Source organism: Brienomyrus brachyistius, chromosome 2 (genome assembly GCF_023856365.1).
Source record: "Brienomyrus brachyistius isolate T26 chromosome 2, BBRACH_0.4, whole genome shotgun sequence".
Lineage (NCBI taxonomy): Eukaryota > Metazoa > Chordata > Actinopteri > Osteoglossiformes > Mormyridae > Brienomyrus > Brienomyrus brachyistius.
Window position 1 is genome coordinate 44,181,622 of NC_064534.1, and position 17,815 is coordinate 44,199,436.

General features: G+C 44.4%; 2 protein-coding genes, 12 non-coding genes and 3 pseudogenes across 14 annotated transcripts in view; 15 read left to right on the forward strand and 2 right to left on the reverse strand.

Annotated features, from left to right (window-relative positions):
• The window catches only part of LOC125715120 (uncharacterized), a 1,180,389-nt gene that overhangs the window by 1,035,593 nt on the left and 126,981 nt on the right, over positions 1-17,815 (reverse strand). The window lies entirely within an intron of this gene.
• Positions 1-17,815, reverse strand: part of LOC125715114 (uncharacterized) — a 935,270-nt gene that overhangs the window by 788,706 nt on the left and 128,749 nt on the right. The window lies entirely within an intron of this gene.
• On the forward strand, positions 41-159 carry LOC125736651 (5S ribosomal RNA). The gene has a single exon (XR_007395926.1). It is a non-coding gene; the product is annotated as a 5S ribosomal RNA (ribosomal RNA).
• On the forward strand, positions 1,238-1,356 carry LOC125733497 (5S ribosomal RNA). Its single transcript, XR_007392841.1, has one exon. It is a non-coding gene; the product is annotated as a 5S ribosomal RNA (ribosomal RNA).
• LOC125732036 (5S ribosomal RNA) lies at positions 2,433-2,541 on the forward strand (annotated as a pseudogene).
• Positions 3,615-3,723, forward strand: LOC125732288 (5S ribosomal RNA; annotated as a pseudogene).
• LOC125734731 (5S ribosomal RNA) lies at positions 4,807-4,925 on the forward strand. The gene has a single exon (XR_007394034.1). It is a non-coding gene; the product is annotated as a 5S ribosomal RNA (ribosomal RNA).
• LOC125732240 (5S ribosomal RNA) lies at positions 6,002-6,110 on the forward strand (annotated as a pseudogene).
• On the forward strand, positions 7,188-7,306 carry LOC125736552 (5S ribosomal RNA). Its single transcript, XR_007395830.1, has one exon. It is a non-coding gene; the product is annotated as a 5S ribosomal RNA (ribosomal RNA).
• On the forward strand, positions 8,381-8,499 carry LOC125732329 (5S ribosomal RNA). Its single transcript, XR_007391717.1, has one exon. It is a non-coding gene; the product is annotated as a 5S ribosomal RNA (ribosomal RNA).
• On the forward strand, positions 9,575-9,693 carry LOC125733846 (5S ribosomal RNA). Its single transcript, XR_007393180.1, has one exon. It is a non-coding gene; the product is annotated as a 5S ribosomal RNA (ribosomal RNA).
• Positions 10,772-10,890, forward strand: LOC125736102 (5S ribosomal RNA). The gene has a single exon (XR_007395385.1). It is a non-coding gene; the product is annotated as a 5S ribosomal RNA (ribosomal RNA).
• On the forward strand, positions 11,970-12,088 carry LOC125730717 (5S ribosomal RNA). The gene has a single exon (XR_007391009.1). It is a non-coding gene; the product is annotated as a 5S ribosomal RNA (ribosomal RNA).
• On the forward strand, positions 13,167-13,285 carry LOC125732903 (5S ribosomal RNA). Its single transcript, XR_007392266.1, has one exon. It is a non-coding gene; the product is annotated as a 5S ribosomal RNA (ribosomal RNA).
• Positions 14,361-14,479, forward strand: LOC125736436 (5S ribosomal RNA). Its single transcript, XR_007395714.1, has one exon. It is a non-coding gene; the product is annotated as a 5S ribosomal RNA (ribosomal RNA).
• Positions 15,558-15,676, forward strand: LOC125737210 (5S ribosomal RNA). Its single transcript, XR_007396477.1, has one exon. It is a non-coding gene; the product is annotated as a 5S ribosomal RNA (ribosomal RNA).
• LOC125733102 (5S ribosomal RNA) lies at positions 16,758-16,876 on the forward strand. Its single transcript, XR_007392459.1, has one exon. It is a non-coding gene; the product is annotated as a 5S ribosomal RNA (ribosomal RNA).

A 17,815-nucleotide genomic window follows, 5' to 3' on the forward strand; every position in this document is an offset into this window, starting at 1 on the left:
CGCGTGTAATGCAAAAGGGCTGTTTTTAGTAGCGTCTCTCGCTTATGGCCATACCACCCTGAACACGCCCGATCTCATCCGATCTCGTAAACTAAGCAGGGTAGGGTCTGGTTAGTACTTGGATGGGAGACCTCCTGGGAATACCAGGTACTGTAAGCTTTTCTCACTTTTACTTTATACAGGGGGCGCTCCACTTCACGATTAATTTAAATCTATCACTCCCCTTCCATTTTACTATTTTATGTATTTCTTTTTTTTTTTTTCTCATTCCTAAAGGCAGCTTTTAGAAACCGTTTTACTCTAAATACTTCCTGGTAATTCTAGGTGCTGTAAGCTGTTCGTGCCTTTATTCCACCAGGGCGCGATCTTCTCACAAACTTGAAGACTGTCACTCCCCATTCACGTTTTACAACTTATTGTTAATGATAAAGAGACAGCTTTTTACACACAGTTTTAAACAAAGTACTGATATTATTCCTCTTCAACTGACCGCTTTGTTTTCTATGCAAAAACCACTTCGCCACAGAAGACTCGATATTATTGGCATAGCAAGTTCTGCTCTTCTCCTTTCAAAACTTGCTAAAAGCTGTATTTAAAAGAACAGATTGGCCGGGGTAATTCACACCCTTCAATGCCAGCTTAATGTTTAGGTTAGTGGGAATCACAGAGGAATTAGGGATGGAAACTTCTTTGCTGGTGCTAGAAGCGGTCTGGTGAATTTTTAGAGAGAAGAGGCCGTCGATGTTTGAATGTAGAAAATTGTTCTGGCTGCAGCCTGCAGTATGGACTTGTTGGTGTGTGTAGCTCCCAGTGTTCTGACAGCACGCCGTTTTGGGGAAGCATGTGATTCAGCAGCTACCAGTGGGCTTCGTGCGGCGGAGATTTTGTGGCTGTTAGCGGAGTTGATAACAGAGGGTCGTTAAGAGAAGCCTGCATGCAGTAGGCAAAGGAGTAATGTTTGCCGGCTGGGGACGTGCGGCGATTAACCTGTGCGGTAGTGAAAAGGAGTTAAAAAGAAGGAAGTGTGCGGATGCGGAAAGAATGGAATAATTGTGGTAGGCTGCCGGCTGAGTAGTTTGGTGAATGTTTGGTGTGGGTCCGGCGCTGCCGATTGGATGGTGGGGCTGCAGTGTGAGTCAGATAAAAAAAAAAAAAAACCAGGAGTAGGATCCAATGTGACTAACTGGCATGTATAGACGCGTGTAATGCAAAAGGGCTGTTTTTGGTAGCATCTCTCGCTTGCGGCCATACCACCCTGAACACGCCCGATCTCGTCTGATCTCGGAAGCCAAGCAGGGTAGGGTCTGGTTAGTACTTGGATGGGAGACCTCCTGGGAATACCAGGTGCTGTAAGCCTTTCTCACTTTTACTTTATACAGGGGGCGCTCCACTTCACGATTAATTTAAATCTATCACTCCCCTTCCATTTTACTATTTTATGTATTTCTTTTTTTTTTTTTTCTCATTCCTAAAGGCAGCTTTTAGAAACCGTTTTACTCTAAATACTTCCTGGTAATTCTAAGTGGTGTAAGCTGTTCGTGCCTTTATTCCACCAGGGCGCGATCTTCTCACAAACTTGAAGACTGTCACTCCCCATTCACGTTTTACAACTTATTGTTAATGATAAAGAGACAGCTTTTTACACACAGTTTTAAACAAAGTACTGATATTATTCCTCTTCAACTGACCGCTTTGTTTTCTATGCAAAAACCACTTGGCCACAGAAGACTCGATATTATTGGCATAGCAAGTTCTGCTCTTCTCCTTTCAAAACTTGCTAAAAGCTGTATTTAAAAGAACAGATTGGCCGGGGTAATTCACACCCTTCAATGCCAGCTTAATGTTTAGGTTAGTGGGAATCACAGAGGAATTAGGGATGGAAACTTCTTTGCTGGTGGTAGAAGCGGTCTGGTGAATTTTTAGAGAGAAGAGGCCGTCGATGTTTGAATGTAGAAAATTGTTCTGGCTGCAGCCTGCAGTATGGACTTGTTGGTGTGTGTAGCTCCCAGTGTTCTGACAGCGCGACGTTTTGGGGAAGCATGTGATTCAGCAGCTACCAGTGGGCTTCGTGCGGCGGAGATTTTGTGGCTGTTAGCGGAGTTGATAACAGAGGGTCGTTAAGAGAAGCCTGCATGCAGCAGGCAAAGGAGTAATGTTTGCCGGCGGGGGACGTGCGGCGATTAACCTGTGCGGTAGTGAAAAGGAGTTAAAAAGAAGGAAGTGTGCGGATGCGGAAAGAATGGAATAATTGTGGTAGGCTGCCGGCTGAGTAGTTTGGTGAATGTTTGGTGTGGGTCCGGCGCTGCCGATTGGATGGTGGGGCTGCAGTGTGAGTCAGATAAAAAAAAAAAACCAGGAGTAGGATCCAATGGGACTAACTGGCATGTATAGACGCGTGTAATGCAAAAGGGCTGTTTTTGGTAGCATCTCTCGCTTACAGCCATACCACCCTGAACATGCCTGATCTCGGAAGCTAAGCAGGGTTGGGTCTGGTTAGTATTTGGATGGGAAACCACCTGGGAGTACCAGGTGCTGTAAGCTTTTCTCACTTTTACTTTATACAGGGGGCACTCCACTTCACGATTAATTTAAATCTATCACTCCCCTTCCGTTTTACTATTTTATATATATTTATTTTTCTCTCATTCATAAAGGCAGCTTTTACACACCGTTTTACTCTAAATACTGCCTGGTAATTCTAGCTGCTGTAAGCTGTTCGTGCCTTTATTCCACCAGGGCGCGATCTTCTCACAAACTTGAAGACTGTCACTCCCCATTCACGTTTTACAACTTATTGTTAATGATAAAGAGACAGCTTTTTACACATAGTTTTAAACAAAGTACTGATATAATTCCTCTTCAACTCACCGCTTTGTTTTCTATGCAAAAACCACATCGCCACAGAAGACTCGATATTATTGGCATATTATCTGCTCTTCTCCTCCTTTCAAAACTTGCTAAAAGCTGTATTTAAAAGAGCAGGTTGGCCGGGGTAATTCACGCCCTTCAATGCCAACTTAATGTTTAGGTTAGTGGGAATCACAGAGGAATTAGGGATGGAAACTTCTTTGCTGGTGGTAGAAGCGGTCTGGTGAATTTTTAGAGATAAGAGGCCGTCAATGTTTGAATGTAGAAAATTGTTCTGGCTGCAGCCTGCAGTATGGACTTGTTGGTGTGTGTAGCTCCCAGTGTTCTGACAGCGCGACGTTTTGGGGAAGCATGTGATTCAGCAGCTACCATTGGGCTTCGTGCGGCGGAGATTTTGTGGCTGTTAGCGGAGTTGATAACAGAGGGTCGTTAAGAGAAGCCTGCATGCGGTAGGCAAAGGAGTAATGTTTGCCGGCGGGGGACATGCGGCGATTAACCTGTGCGGTAGTGAAAAGGACTTAAAGAGAAGGAAGTGTGCGGATGCGGAAAGAATGGAATAATTGTGGTAGGCTGCCAGCTGAGTAGTTTGGTGAATGTTTGGTGTGGGTCCGGCGCTGCCGATTGGATGTGGTGCTGCAGTGTGAGTCAGATAAAAAAAAAAAAAAAACAGGAGTAGGATCCAATGGGACTAACTGGCATGTATAGAGGCGTGTAATGCAAAAGGGCTATTTTTGTTAGCGGTTCTTGCTTATGGCCATACCACCCTGAACACGCCTGATCTTGAAAGCTAAGCAGAGTATGGTCTGGTTAGTACTTGGAAGGGAGACCACCTGGGAATACCAGGTGCTGTAAGCTTTTCTCACTTTTACTTTATACAGGGGGCGATCCACTTCACGATTAATTTAAATCTATCACTCCCCTTCCATTTTACTATTTTATATATATATATGTATATATTCTCTCTTTCATAAAGGCAGCTTTTAGAAACCGTTTTACTCTAAATACTGCCTGGTAATTCTAGGTGCTGTAAGCTGTTCGTGCCTTTATTCCACCAGGGCGCGATCTTCTCACAAACTTGAAGACTGTCACTCCCCATTCACGTTTTACAACTTATTGTTAATAATAAAGAGACAGCTTTTTACACACAGTTTTAAACAAAGTACTGATATAATTCCTCTTCAACTCACCGGTTTGTTTTCTATGCAAAAACCACTTGACCACAGAAGACTCGATATTATTGGCATAGCAAGGTCTGCTCTTCTCCTCCTTTCAAAACTCGCTAAAAGCTGTATTTAAAAGAGCAGGTTGGCCGGGGTAATTCACACCCTTCAATGCCAGCTTAATGTTTAGGTTAGTGGGAATCACAGAGGAATTAGGGATGGAAACTTCTTTGCTGGTGGTAGAAGCGGTCTGGTGAATTTTTAGAGAGAAGAGGCCGTCGATGTTTGAATGTAGAAAATTGTTCTGGCTGCAGCCTGCAGTATGGACTTGTTGGTGTGTGTAGCTCCCAGTGTTCTGACAGCGCGACGTTTTGGGGAAGCATGTGATTCAGCAGCTACCAGTGGGCTTCGTGCGGCGGAGATTTTGTGGCTGTTAGCGGAGTTGATAACAGAGAGTCGTTAAGAGAAGCCTGCATGCGGTAGGCAAAGGAGTAATGTTTGCGGGCGGGGGACGTGCGGCGATTAACCTGTGAGGTAGTGAAAAGGACTTAAAGAGAAGGAAGTGTGTGGATGCGGAAAGAATGGAATAATTGTGGTAGGCTGCCGGCTGAGTAGTTTGGTGAATGTTTGGTGTGGGTCCGGCGCTGCCGATTGGATGGTGGTGCTGCAGTGTGAGTCAGATAAAAAAAAAAAAAAAACCTGGAGTAGGATCCAATGGGACTAACTGGCATGTATAGACGCGTGTAATGCAAAAGGGCTGTTTTGGGTAGCGTCTCTCGCTTACGGCCATACCACCCTGAACACGCCCGATCTCGTCTGATCTCGGAAGCTAAGCAGAGTAGGGTCTGGTTAGTACTTGGATGGGAGACCACCTAGGAATACCAGGTGCTGTAAGCTTTTCTCACTTTTACTTTATACAGGGGGCGCTCCACTTCACGATTAATTTAAATCTATCACTCCCCTTCCATTTTACTATTTTATATATGTATATATTTTTTCTCTCTTTCATAAAGGCAGCTTTTAGAAACCGTTTTACTCTAAATACTGCCTGGCAATTCTAGTTGCTGTAAGCTGTTCGTGCCTTTATTCCACCAGGGCGCGATCTTCTCACAAACTTGAAGACTGTCACTCCCCATTCACGTTTTACAACTTATTGTTAATGATAAAGAGACAGCTTTTTACACACAGTTTTAAACAAAGTACTGATATAATTCCTCTTCAACTGACCGCTTTGTTTTCTATCCAAAAACCACTTCGCCACAGAAGACTCGATATTATTGGCATAGCAAGTTCTGCTCTTCTCCTTTCAAAACTTGCTAAAAGCTGTATTTAAAAGAGCAGGTTGGCCGGGGTAATTCACACCCTTCAATGCCAGCTTAATGTTTAGGTTAGTGGGAATCACAGAGGAATTAGGGATGGAAACTTCTTTGCTGGTGGTAGAAGCGGTCTGGTGAATTTTTAGAGAGAAGAGGCCGTCAATGTTTGAATGTAGAAAATTGTTCTGGCTGCAGCCTGCAGTATGGACTTGTTGGCGTGTGTAGCTCCCAGTGTTCTGACAGCGTGACGTTTTGGGGAAGCATGTGATTCAGCAGCTACCAGTGGGCTTCGTGCGGCGGAGATTTTGTGGCTGTTAGCGGAGTTGATAACAGAAGGTCATTAAGAGAAGCCTGCATGCGGTAGGCAAAGGAGTAATGTTTGCCGGCGGGGGACGTGCGGCGATTAACCTGTGCGGTAGTGAAAAGGAGTTAAAGAGAAGGAAGTGTGCGGATGCGGAAAGAATGGAATAATTGTGGTAGGCTGCCGGCTGAGTAGTTTGGTGAATGTTTGGTGTGGGTCCGGCGCTGCCGATTGGATGGTGGGGCTGCAGTGTGAGTCAGATAAAAAAAAAAAAAAACATTAGTAGGATCCAATGGGACCAACTGGCATGTATAGAGGCGTGTAATGCAAAAGGGCTGTTTTTGGTAGCATCTCTCACTTACGGCCATGCCACCCTGAACACGTCTGATCTCGGAAGCTAAGCAGAGTAGTGTCTGGTTAGTACTTGGATGGGAGACCTCCTGGGAATACCAGGTGCTGTAAGCTTTTCTCACTTTTACTTTATACAGGGGGCACTCCACTTCACGATTAATTTAAATCTATCACTCCCCTTCCATTTTACTATTTTATATATATATTTTTTTTTTTTCTCTCATTCATAAAGGCAGCTTTTAGAAACCGTTTTACTCTAAATACTTCCTGGTAATTCTAGGTGCTGTAAGCTGTTCGTGCCTTTATTCCACCAGGGCGCGATCTTCTCACAAACTTGAAGACTGTCACTCCCCATTCACGTTTTACAACTTATTGTTAATGATAAAGAGACAGCTTTTTACACACAGTTTTAAACAAAGTACTGATATTATTCCTCTTCAACTGACCGCTTTGTTTTCTATGCAAAAACCACTTCGCCACAGAAGACTCGATATTATTGGCATAGCAAGTTCTGCTCTTCTCCTTTCAAAACTTGCTAAAAGCTGTATTTAAAAGAACAGGTTGGCCGGGGTAATTCACACCCTTCAATGCCAGCTTAATGTTTAGGTTAGTGGGAATCACAGAGGAATTAGGGATGGAAACTTCTTTGCTGGTGGTAGAAGCGGTCTGGTGAATTTTTAGAGAGAAGAGGCCGTCGATGTTTGAATGTAGAAAATTGTTCTGGCTGCAGCCTGCAGTATGGACTTGTTGGTGTTTGTAGCTCCCAGTTTTCTGACAGCGCGACGTTTTGGGGAAGCATGTGATTCAGCAGCTACCAGTGGGCTTCGTGCGGCGGAGATTTTGTGGCTGTTAGCGGAGTTGATAACAGAGGGTCGTTAAGAGAAGCCTACATGCAGTAGGCAAAGGAGTAATGTTTGCTGGCGGGGGACATGCGGCGATAAACCTGTGCGGTAGTGAAAAGGAGTTAAAAAGAAGGAAGTGGGCGGATGCGGAAAGAATGGAATAATTGTGGTAGGCTGCCGGCTGAGTAGTTTGGTGAATGTTTGGTGTGGGTCTGGCGTTGCCGATTGGATGGTGGGGCTGCAGTGTGAGTCAGATAAAAAAAAAAAAAACAGGATTAGGATCCAATGGGACCAACTGGCATGTATAGAGGCGTGTAATGCAAAAGGGCTGTTTTTGGTAGCGTCTCTCGCTTATGGCCATGCCAGCCTGAACATGCCCGATCTCATCCGATCTCGGAAGCCAATCAGGTTAGGGTCTGGTTAGTACTTGGATGGGAGACCTCCTGGGAATACCAGGTGCTGTAAGCTTTTCTCACTTTTACTTTATACAGGGGGCACTCCACTTCACGATTAATTTAAATCTATCACTCCCCTTACGTTTTACTATTTTATATATATATTTTTTTTTCTCTCATTCATAAAGGCAGCTTTTACACACTGTTTTACTCTAAATACTTCCTGGTAATTCAAGGTGCTGTAAGCTGTTCGTGCCTTTATTCCACCAGGGCGCGATCTTCTCACAAACTTGAAGACTGTCACTCCCCATTCACGTTTTACAACTTATTGTTAATGATAAAGAGACAGCTTTTTAAACACAGTTTTAAACAAAGTACTGATATAATTCCTCTTCAACTGACCGCTTTGTTTTCTATGCAAAAACCACTTCGCCACAGAAGACTCGATATTATTGGCATAGCAAGTTCTGCTCTTCTCCTTTCAAAACTTGCTAAAAGCTGTATTTAAAAGAACAGATTGGCCGGGGTAATTCACACCCTTCAATGCCAGCTTAATGTTTAGGTTAGTGGGAGTCACAGAGGAATTAGGGATGGAAACTTCTTTGCTGGTGGTAGAAGCGGTCTGGTGAATTTTTAGAGAGAAGAGGCCGTCGATGTTTGAATGTAGAAAATTGTTCTGGCTGCAGCCTGCAGTATGGACTTGTTGGTGTGTGTAGCTCCCAGTGTTCTGACAGCGCGACGTTTTGGGGAAGCATGTGATTCAGCAGCTACCAGTGGGCTTCGTGCGGCGGAGATTTTGTGGCTGTTAGCGGAGTTGATAACAGAGGGTCGTTAAGAGAAGCCTGCATGCAGTAGGCAAAGGAGTAATGTTTGCCGGCGGGGGACGTGCGGCGATTAACCTGTGCGGTAGTGAAAAGGAGTTAAAAAGAAGGAAGTGTGCGGATGCGGAAAGAATGGAATAATTGTGGTAGGCTGCCGGCTGAGTAGTTTGGTGAATGTTTGGTGTGGGTCCGGCGCTGCCGATTGGATGGTGGTGCTGCAGTGTGAGTCAGATAAAAAAAAAAAAACCAGGAGTAGGATCCAATGGGACTAACTGGCATGTATAGACGCGTGTAATGCAAAAGGGCTGTTTTTGGTCGCGTCTCTCGCTTATGGCCATACCACCCTGAACACACCCGATCTCATCCGATCTCGGAAGCCAAGCAGGGTAGGGTCTGGTTAGTACTTGGATGGGAGACCTCCTGGGAGTACCAGGTGCTGTAAGCTTTTCTCACTTTTACTTTATACAGGGGGCGCTCCACTTCACGATTAATTTAAATCTATCACTCCCCTTCCATTTTACTATTTTATATATATATATATTTTTCTCTCATTCATAAAGGCAGCTTTTACACACCGTTTTACTCCAAATACTTCCTGGTAATTCTAGGTGCTGTAAGCTGTTCGTGCCTTTATTCCACCAGGGCGCGATCTTCTCACAAACTTGAAGACTGTTTCTCCCCATTCACGTTTTACAACTTATTGTTAATGATAAAGAGACAGCTTTTTACACACAGTTTTAAACAAAGTACTGATATTTTTCCTCTTCAACTGACCGCTTTGTTTTCTATGCAAAAACCACTTCGCCACAGAAGACTCGATATTATTGGCATAGCAAGTTCTGCTCTTCTCCTTTCAAAACTTGCTAAAAGCTGTATTTAAAAGAACAGATTGGCCGGGGTAATTCACACCCTTCAATGCCAGCTTAATGTTTAGGTTAGTGGGAATCACAGAGGAATTAGGGATGGAAACTTCTTTGCTGGTGGTAGAAGCGGTCTGGTGAATTTTTAGAGAGAAGAGGCCGTCGATGTTTCAATGTAGAAAATAGTTCTGGCTGCAGCCTGCAGTATGGACTTGTTGGTGTGTGTAGCTCCCAGTGTTCTGACAGCGCGACGTTTTGGGGAAGCATGTGATTCAGCAGCTACCAGTGGGCTTCGTGCAGCGGAGATTTTGTGTCTGTTAGCGGAGTTGATAACAGAGGGTCGTTAAGAGAAGCCTGCATGCAGTAGGCAAAGGAGTAATGTTTGCCGGCGGGGGACGTGCGGCGATTAACCTGTGCGGTAGTGAAAAGGAGTTAAAAAGAAGGAAGTGTGCGGATGCGGAAAGAATGGAATAATTGTGGTAGGCTGCCGGCTGAGTAGTTTGGTGAATGTTTGGTGTGGGTCCGGCGCTGCCGATTGGATGGTGGGGCTGCAGTGTGAGTCAGATAAAAAAAAAAAAAAACAGGAGTAGGATCCAATGGGACTAACTGGCATGTATAGACGCGTGTAATGCAAAAGGGCTATTTTTGGTAGCATCTTTTGCTTACGGCCATACCACCCTGAACACGCCCGATCTCATCTGATCTCGGAAGCTAAGCAGGGTAGGGTCTGGTTAGTACTTGGATGGGAGACCACCTGGGAATACCAGGTGCTGTAAGCTTTTCTCACTTTTACTTTATACAGGGGGCGCTCCACTTCACGATTAATTTAAATCTATCACTCCCCTTCCATTTTACTATTTTATATATATATTTTTTTTTCTCTCATTCATAAAGGCAGCTTTTAGAAACCGTTTTACTCTAAATACTTCCTGGTAATTCTAGGTGCTGTAAGCTGTTCGTGCCTTTATTCCACCAGGGCGCGATCTTCTCACAAACTTGAAGACTGTCACTTCCCGTTCACGTTTTACAACTTATTGTTAATGATAAAGAGACAGCTTTTTACACACAGTTGTAAACAAATTACTGATATTATTCCTCTTCAACTGACCGCTTTGTTTTCTATGCAAAAAGCACTTCGCCACAGAAGACTCGATATTATTGGCATAGCAAGTTCTGCTCTTCTCCTTTCAAAACTTGCTAAAAGCTGTATTTAAAAGAACAGATTGGCCGGGGTAATTCACACCCTTCAATGCCAGCTTAATGTTTAGGTTAGTGGGAATCACAGAGGAATTAGGGATGGAAACTTCTTTGCTGGTGGTAGAAGCGGTCTGGTGAATTTTTAGAGAGAAGAGGCCGTCGATGTTTGAATGTAGAAAATTGTTCTGGCTGCAGCCTGCAGTATGGACTTGTTGGTGTGTGTAGCTCCCAGTGTTCTGACAGCGCGACGTTTTGGGGAAGCATGTGATTCAGCAGCTACCAGTGGGCTTCGTGCGGCGGAGATTTTGTGGCTGTTAGCGGAGTTGATAACAGAGGGTCGTTAAGAGAAGCCTGCATGCAGTAGGCAAAGGAGTAATGTTTGCCGGCGGGGGACGTGCGGCGATTAACCTGTGCGGAAGTGAAAAGGAGTTAAAAAGAAGGAAGTGTGCGGATGCGGAAAGAATGGAATAATTGTGGTAGGCTGCCGGCTGAGTAGTTTGGTGAATGTTTGGTGTGGGTCCGGCGCTTCCGATTGGATGGTGGTGCTGCAGTGTGAGTCAGATAAAAAAAAAAAAAAAAACCAGGAGCAGGATCCAATGGGACTAACTGGCATGTATAGAGGCGTGTAATGCAAAAGGGCTGTTTTTGGTAGCGTCTCTCGCTTATGGCCATACCACCCTGAACACGCCCGATCTCATCTGATCTTGGAAGCCAAGCAAGGTAGGGTCTGGTTAGTACTTGGATGGGAGACCTCCTGGGAATACCAGGTGCTGTAAGCTTTTCTCACTTTTACTTTATACAGGGGGCGCTCCACTTCACGATTAATTTAAATCTAGCACTCCCCTTCCATTTTACTATTTTATATATATATTTTTTTTCTCTCTTTCATAAAGCCAGCTTTTAGAAACCGTTTTACTCTAAATACTTCCTGGTAATTCTAGGTGCTGTAAGCTGTTCGTGCCTTTATTCCACCAGGGCGCGATCTTCTCACAAACTTGAACACTGTCACTCCCCATTCACGTTTTACAACTTATTGTTAATGATAAAGAGACAGCTTTTTACACACAGTTTTAAACAAAGTACTGATATTATTCCTCTTCAACTGACCGCTTTGTTTTCTATGCAAAAACCACTTTGCCACAGAAGACTCGATATTATTGGCATAGCAAGGTCTGCTCTTCTCCTCCTTTCAAAACTTGCTAAAAGCTTTATTTAAAAGAGCAGGTTGGCCATGGTAATTCACACACTTCAATGCCAGCTTAATGTTTAGGTTAGTGGGAATCACAGAGATATTAGGGATGGAAACTTCTTTGCTGGTGGTAGAAGCGGTCTGGTGAATTTTTAGAGAGAAGAGGCCGTCGATGTTTGAATGTAGAAAATTGTTCTGGCTGCAGCCTGCAGTATGGACTTGTTGGCGTGTGTAGCTCCCAGTGTTCTGACAGCGCGACGTTTTGGGGAAGCATGTGATTCAGCAGCTACCAGTGGGCTTCGTGCGGCGGAGATTTTGTGGCTGTTAGCGGAGTTGATAACAGAGGGTCGTTAAGAGAAGCCTGCATGCAGTAGGCAAAGGAGTAATGTTTGCCGGCGGGGGACGTGCGGCGATTAACCTCTGCGGTAGTGAAAAGGAGATAAAAAGAAGGAAGTGTGCGGATGCGGAAAGAATGGAATAATTGTTTTAGGCTGCCGGCTGAGTAGTTTGGTGAATGTTTGGTGTGGGTCCGGCGCTGCCGATTGGATGGTGGTGCTGCAGTGAGAGTCAGATAAAAAAAAAAAAAAAACCAGGAGTAGGATCCAATGGGACTAACTGGCATGTATAGACGCGTGTAATGCAAAAGGGCTGTTTTTGGTAGCGTCTCTCACTTATGGCCATACCACCCTGAACACGCCCGATCTCATCCGATCTCAGAAGCCAAGAAGGGTAGGGTCTGGTTAGTACTTGGATGGGAGACCTCTTGGGAATACCAGGTGCTGTAAGCTTTTCTCACTTTTACTTTATACAGGGGGCGCTCCACTTCACGATTAATTTAAATCTATCACTCCCCTTCCATTTTACTATTTTATATATATATATATTTTTCTCTCATTCATAAAGGTAGCTTTTACACACCGTTTTACTCTAAATACTTCCTGGTAATTCTAGGTGCTGCAAGCTGTTCGTGCCTTTATTCCACCAGGGCGCGATCTTCTCACAAACTTGAAGACTGTCACTCCCCATTCACGTTTTACAACTTATTGTTAATGATAAAGAGACAGCTTTTTACACACAGTTTTAAACAAAGTACTGATATTATTCCTCTTCAACTGACCGCTTTGTTTTCTATGCAAAAACCACTTTGCCACAGAAGACTCGATATTATTGGCATAGCAAGTTCTGCTCTTCTCCTTTCAAAACTTGCTAAAAGCTGTATTTAAAAGAACAGATTGGCCGGGGTAATTCACACCCTTCAATGCCAGCTTAATGTTTAGGTTAGTGGGAATCACAGAGGAATTAGGGATGGAAACTTCTTTGCTGGTGGTAGAAGCGGTCTGGTGAATTTTTAGAGAGAAGAGGCCGTCGATGTTTGAATGTAAAAAATTGTTCTGGCTGCAGCCTGCAGTATGGACTTGTTGGTGTGTGTAGCTCCCAGTGTTCTGACAGCGCGACGTTTTGGGGAAGCATGTGATTCAGCAGCTACCAGTGGGCTTCGTGCGGCGGAGATTTTGTGGCTGTTAGCGGAGATGATAACAGAGGGTCGTTAAGAGAAGTCTGCATGCAGTAGGCAAAGGAGTAATGTTTGCCGGCGGGGGACGTGCGGCGATTAACCTGTGCGGTAGTGAAAAGGAGTTAAAAAGAAGGAAGTGTGCGGATGCGGAAAGAATGGAATAATTGTGGTAGGCTGCCGGCTGAGTAGTTTGGTGAATGTTTGGTGTGGGTCTGGCGCTGCCGATTGGATGGTGGGGCTGCAGTGTGAGTCAGATAAAAAAAAAAAAAAAGAACATTAGTAGGATCCAATGGGACCAACTGGCATGTATAGAGGCGTGTAATGCAAAAGGGCTGTTTTTGGTAGCATCTCTCGCTTACGGCCATACCACCCTGAACACGCCCGATCTCGTCTGATCTCGGAAGCCAAGCAGGGTAGGGTCTGGTTAGTACTTGGATGGGAGACCTCCTGGGAATACCAGGTGCTGTAAGCTTTTCTCACTTTTACTTTATACAGGGGGCGCTCCACTTCACGATTAATTTAAATCTATCACTCCCCTTCCATTTTACTATTTTATATATATATATATTTTTCTCTCATTCATAAAGGCAGCTTTTACACACCGTTTTACTCTAAATACTTCCTGGTAATTCTAGGTGCTGTAAGCTGTTCGTGCCTTTATTCCACCAGGGCGCGATCTTCTCACAAACTTGAAAACTGTCACTCCCCATTCACGTTTTACAACTTATTGTTAATGATAAAGAGACAGCTTTTTACACACAGTTTTAAACAAAGTACTGATATTATTCCTCTTCAACTGACCGCTTTGTTTTCTATGCAAAAACCACTTCACCACAGAAGACTCGATATTATTGGCATAGCAAGTTCTGCTCTTCTCCTTTCAAAACTTGCTAAAAGCTGTATTTAAAAGAACAGATTGGCCGGGGTAATTCACACCCTTCAATGCCAGCTTAATGTTTAGGTTAGTGGGAATCACAGAGGAATTAGGGATGGAAACTTCTTTGCTGGTGGTAGAAGCGGTCTGGTGAATTTTTAGAGAGAAGAGGCCGTCGATGTTTGAATGTAGAAAATTGTTCTGGCTGCAGCCTGCAGTATGGACTTATTGGTGTGTGTAGCTCCCAGTGTTCTGACAGCGCGACGTTTTGGGGAAGCATGTGATTCAGCAGCTACCAGTGGGCTTCGTGCGGCGGAGATTTTGTGGCTGTTAGCGGAGTTGATAACAGAAGGTCGTTAAGAGAAGCCTGCATGCAGTAGGCAAAGGAGTAATGTTTGCCGGCGGGGGACGTGCGGCGATTAACCTGTGCGGTAGTGAAAAGGAGATAAAAAGAAGGAAGTGTGCGGATGCGGAAAGAATGGAATAATTGTTTTAGGCTGCCGGCTGAGTAGTTTGGTGAATGTTTGGTGTGGGTCCGGCGCTGCCGATTGGATGGTGGTGCTGCAGTGTGAGTCAGATAAAAAAAAAAAAAACCAGGAGTAGGATCCAATGGGACTAACTGGCATGTATAGACGCGTGTAATGCAAAAGGGCTGTTTTTGGTAGCGACTCTCGCTCATGGCCATACCACCCTGAACACGCCCGATCTCATCCGATCTCGGAAGCCAAGCAGGGTTGGGTATGGTTAGTACTTGGATGGGAGACCTCTTGGGAATACCAAGTGCTGTAAGCTTTTCTCACTTTTACTTTATACAGGGGGCGCTCCACTTCACGATTAATTTAAATCTATCACTCCCCTTCCATTTTACTATTTTATATATATATATATATTTTTCTCTCATTCATAAAGCCAGCTTTTAGAAACCGTTTTACTCTAAATACTTCCTGGTAATTCTAGGTGCTGTAAGCTGTTCGTGCCTTTATTCCACCAGGGCGCGATCTTCTCACAAACTTGAACACTGTCACTCCCCATTCACGTTTTACAACTTTTTGTTAATGATAAAGAGACAGCTTTTTACACACAGTTTTAAACAAAGTACTGATATTATTCCTCTTCAACTGACCGCTTTGTTTTCTATGCAAAAACCACTTCGCCACAGAAGACTCGATATTATTGGCATAGCAAGTTCTGCTCTTCTCCTTTCAAAACTTGCTAAAAGCTGTATTTAAAAGAACAGATTGGCCGGGGTAATTCACACCCTTCAATGCCAGCTTAATGTTTAGGTTAGTGGGAATCACAGAGGAATTAGGGATGGAAACTTCTTTGCTGGTGGTAGAAGCGGTCTGGTGAATTTTTAGAGAGAAGAGGCCGTCGATGTTTGAATGTAAAAAATTGTTCTGGCTGCAGCCTGCAGTATGGACTTGTTGGTGTGTGTAGCTCCCAGTGTTCTGACAGCGCGACGTTTTGGGGAAGCATGTGATTCAGCAGCTACCAGTGGGCTTCGTGCGGCGGAGATTTTGTGGCTGTTAGCGGAGTTGATAACAGAGGGTCGTTAAGAGAAGCCTGCATGTAGTAGGCAAAGGAGTAATGTTTGCCGGCGGGGGACGTGCGGCGATTAACCTGTGCGGTAGTGAAAAGGAGATAAAAAGAAGGAAGTGTGCGGATGCGGAAAGAATGGAATAATTGTTTTAGGCTGCCGGCTGAGTAGTTTGGTGAATGTTTGGTGTGGGTCCGGCGCTGCCGATTGGATGGTGGTGCTGCAGTGTGAGTCAGATAAAAAAAAAAAAAAACCAGGAGTAGGATCCAATGGGACTAACTGGCATGTATAGACGCGTGTAATGCAAAAGGGCTGTTTTTGGTAGCGACTCTCGCTCATGGCCATACCACCCTGAACATGCCCGATCTCATCCGATCTCGGAAGCCAAGCAGGGTTGGGTATGGTTAGTACTTGGATGGGAGACCTCTTGGGAATACCAGGTGCTGTAAGCTTTTCTCACTTTTACTTTATACAGGGGGCGCTCCACTTCACGATTAATTTAAATCTATCACTCCCCTTACATTTTACTATTTTATATATATATATATATATATATTTCTCTCATTCATAAAGCCAGCTTTTAGAAACCGTTTTACTCTAAATACTTCCTGGTAATTCTAGGTGCTGTAAGCTGTTCGTGCCTTTATTCCACCAGGGCGCGATCTTCTCACAAACTTGAAGACTGTCACTCCCCATTCACGTTTTACAACTTATTGTTAATGATAAAGAGACAGCTTTTTACACACAGTTTTAAACAAAGTACTGATATTATTCCTCTTCAACTCACCGCTTTGTTTTCTATGCAAAAACCACTTCGCCACAGAAGACTCGATATTATTGGCATAGCAAGTTCTGCTCTTCTCCTTTCAAAACTTGCTAAAAGCTGTATTTAAAAGAACAGATTGGCCGGGGTAATTCACACCCTTCAATGCCAGCTTAATGTTTAGGTTAGTGGGAATCACAGAGGAATTAGGGATGGAAACTTCTTTGCTGGTGGTAGAAGCGGTCTGGTGAATTTTTAGAGAGAAGAGGCCGTCGATGTTTGAATGTAGAAAATTGTTCTGGCTGCAGCCTGCAGTATGGACTTGTTGGTTTGTGTAGCTCCCAGTGTTCTGACAGCGCGACGTTTTGGGGAAGCATGTGATTCAGCAGCTACCAGTGGGCTTCGTGCGGCGGAGATTTTGTGGCTGTTAGCGGAGTTGATAACAGAGGGTCGTTAAGAGAAGCCTGCATGCAGTAGGCAAAGGAGTAATGTTTGCCGGCGGGGGACGTGCGGCGATTAACCTGTGCGGTAGTGAAAAGGAGTAAAAAAGAAGGAAGTGTGCGGATGCGGAAAGAATGGAATAATTGTGGTAGGCTGCCGGCTGAGTAGTTTGGTGAATGTTTGGTGTGGGTCCGGCGCTGCCGATTGGATGGTGGGGCTGCAGTGTGAGTCAGATAAAAAAAAAAAAAAACATTAGTAGGATCCAATGGGACCTACTGGCATGTATAGAGGCGTGTAATGCAAAAGGGCTGTTTTTGGTAGCGTCTCTCGCTTATGGCCATACCACCCTGAACACGCCTGATCCCATCTGATCTCGGAAGCCAAGCAGGGTAGGGTCAGGTTAGTACTTGGATGGGAGACCTCCTGGGAATACCAGGTGCTGTAAGCTTTTCTCACTTTTACTTTATACAGGGGGCGCTCCACATCACGATTAATTTAAATCTATCACTCCCCTTCCATTTCACTATTTTATATATATATATTTTTTTTTTCTCTCATTCATAAAGGCAGCTTTTAGAAACCGTTTTACTCTAAATACTTCCTGGTAATTCTAGGTGCTGTAAGCTGTTCGTGCCTTTATTCCACCAGGGCGCGATCTTCTCACAAACTTGAAGACTGTCACTCCCCATTCACGTTTTACAACTTATTGTTAATGATAAAGAGACAGCTTTTTACACACAGTTTTAAACAAAGTACTGATATTATTCCTCTTCAACTGACCGCTTTGTTTTCTATGCAAAAACCACTTCGCCACAGAAGACTCGATATTATTGGCATAGCAAGTTCTGCTCTTCTCCTTTCAAAACTTGCTAAAAGCTGTATTTAAAAGAACAGATTGGCCGGGGTAATTCACACCCTTCAATGCCAGCTTAATGTTTAGGTTAGTGGGAATCACAGAGGAATTAGGGATGGAAACTTCTTTGCTGGTGGTAGAAGCGGTCTGGTGAATTTTTAGAGAGAAGAGGCCGTCGATGTTTGAATGTAGAAAATTGTTCTGGCTGCAGCCTGCAGTATGGACTTGTTGGTGTGTGTAGCTCCCAGTGTTCTGACAGCGCGACGTTTTGGGGAAGCATGTGATTCAGCAGCTACCAGTGGGCTTCGTGCGGCGGAGATTTTGTGGCTGTTAGCGGAGTTGATAGCAGAGGGTCGTTAAGAGAAGCCTGCATGCAGTAGGCAAAGGAGTAATGTTTGCCGGCGGGGGACGTGCGGCGATTAACCTGTGCGGTAGTGAAAAGGAGTTAAAAAGAAGTAAGTGTGCGGATGCGGAAAGAATGGAATAATTGTGGTAGGCTGCCGGCTGAGTAGTTTGGTGAATGTTTGGTGTGGG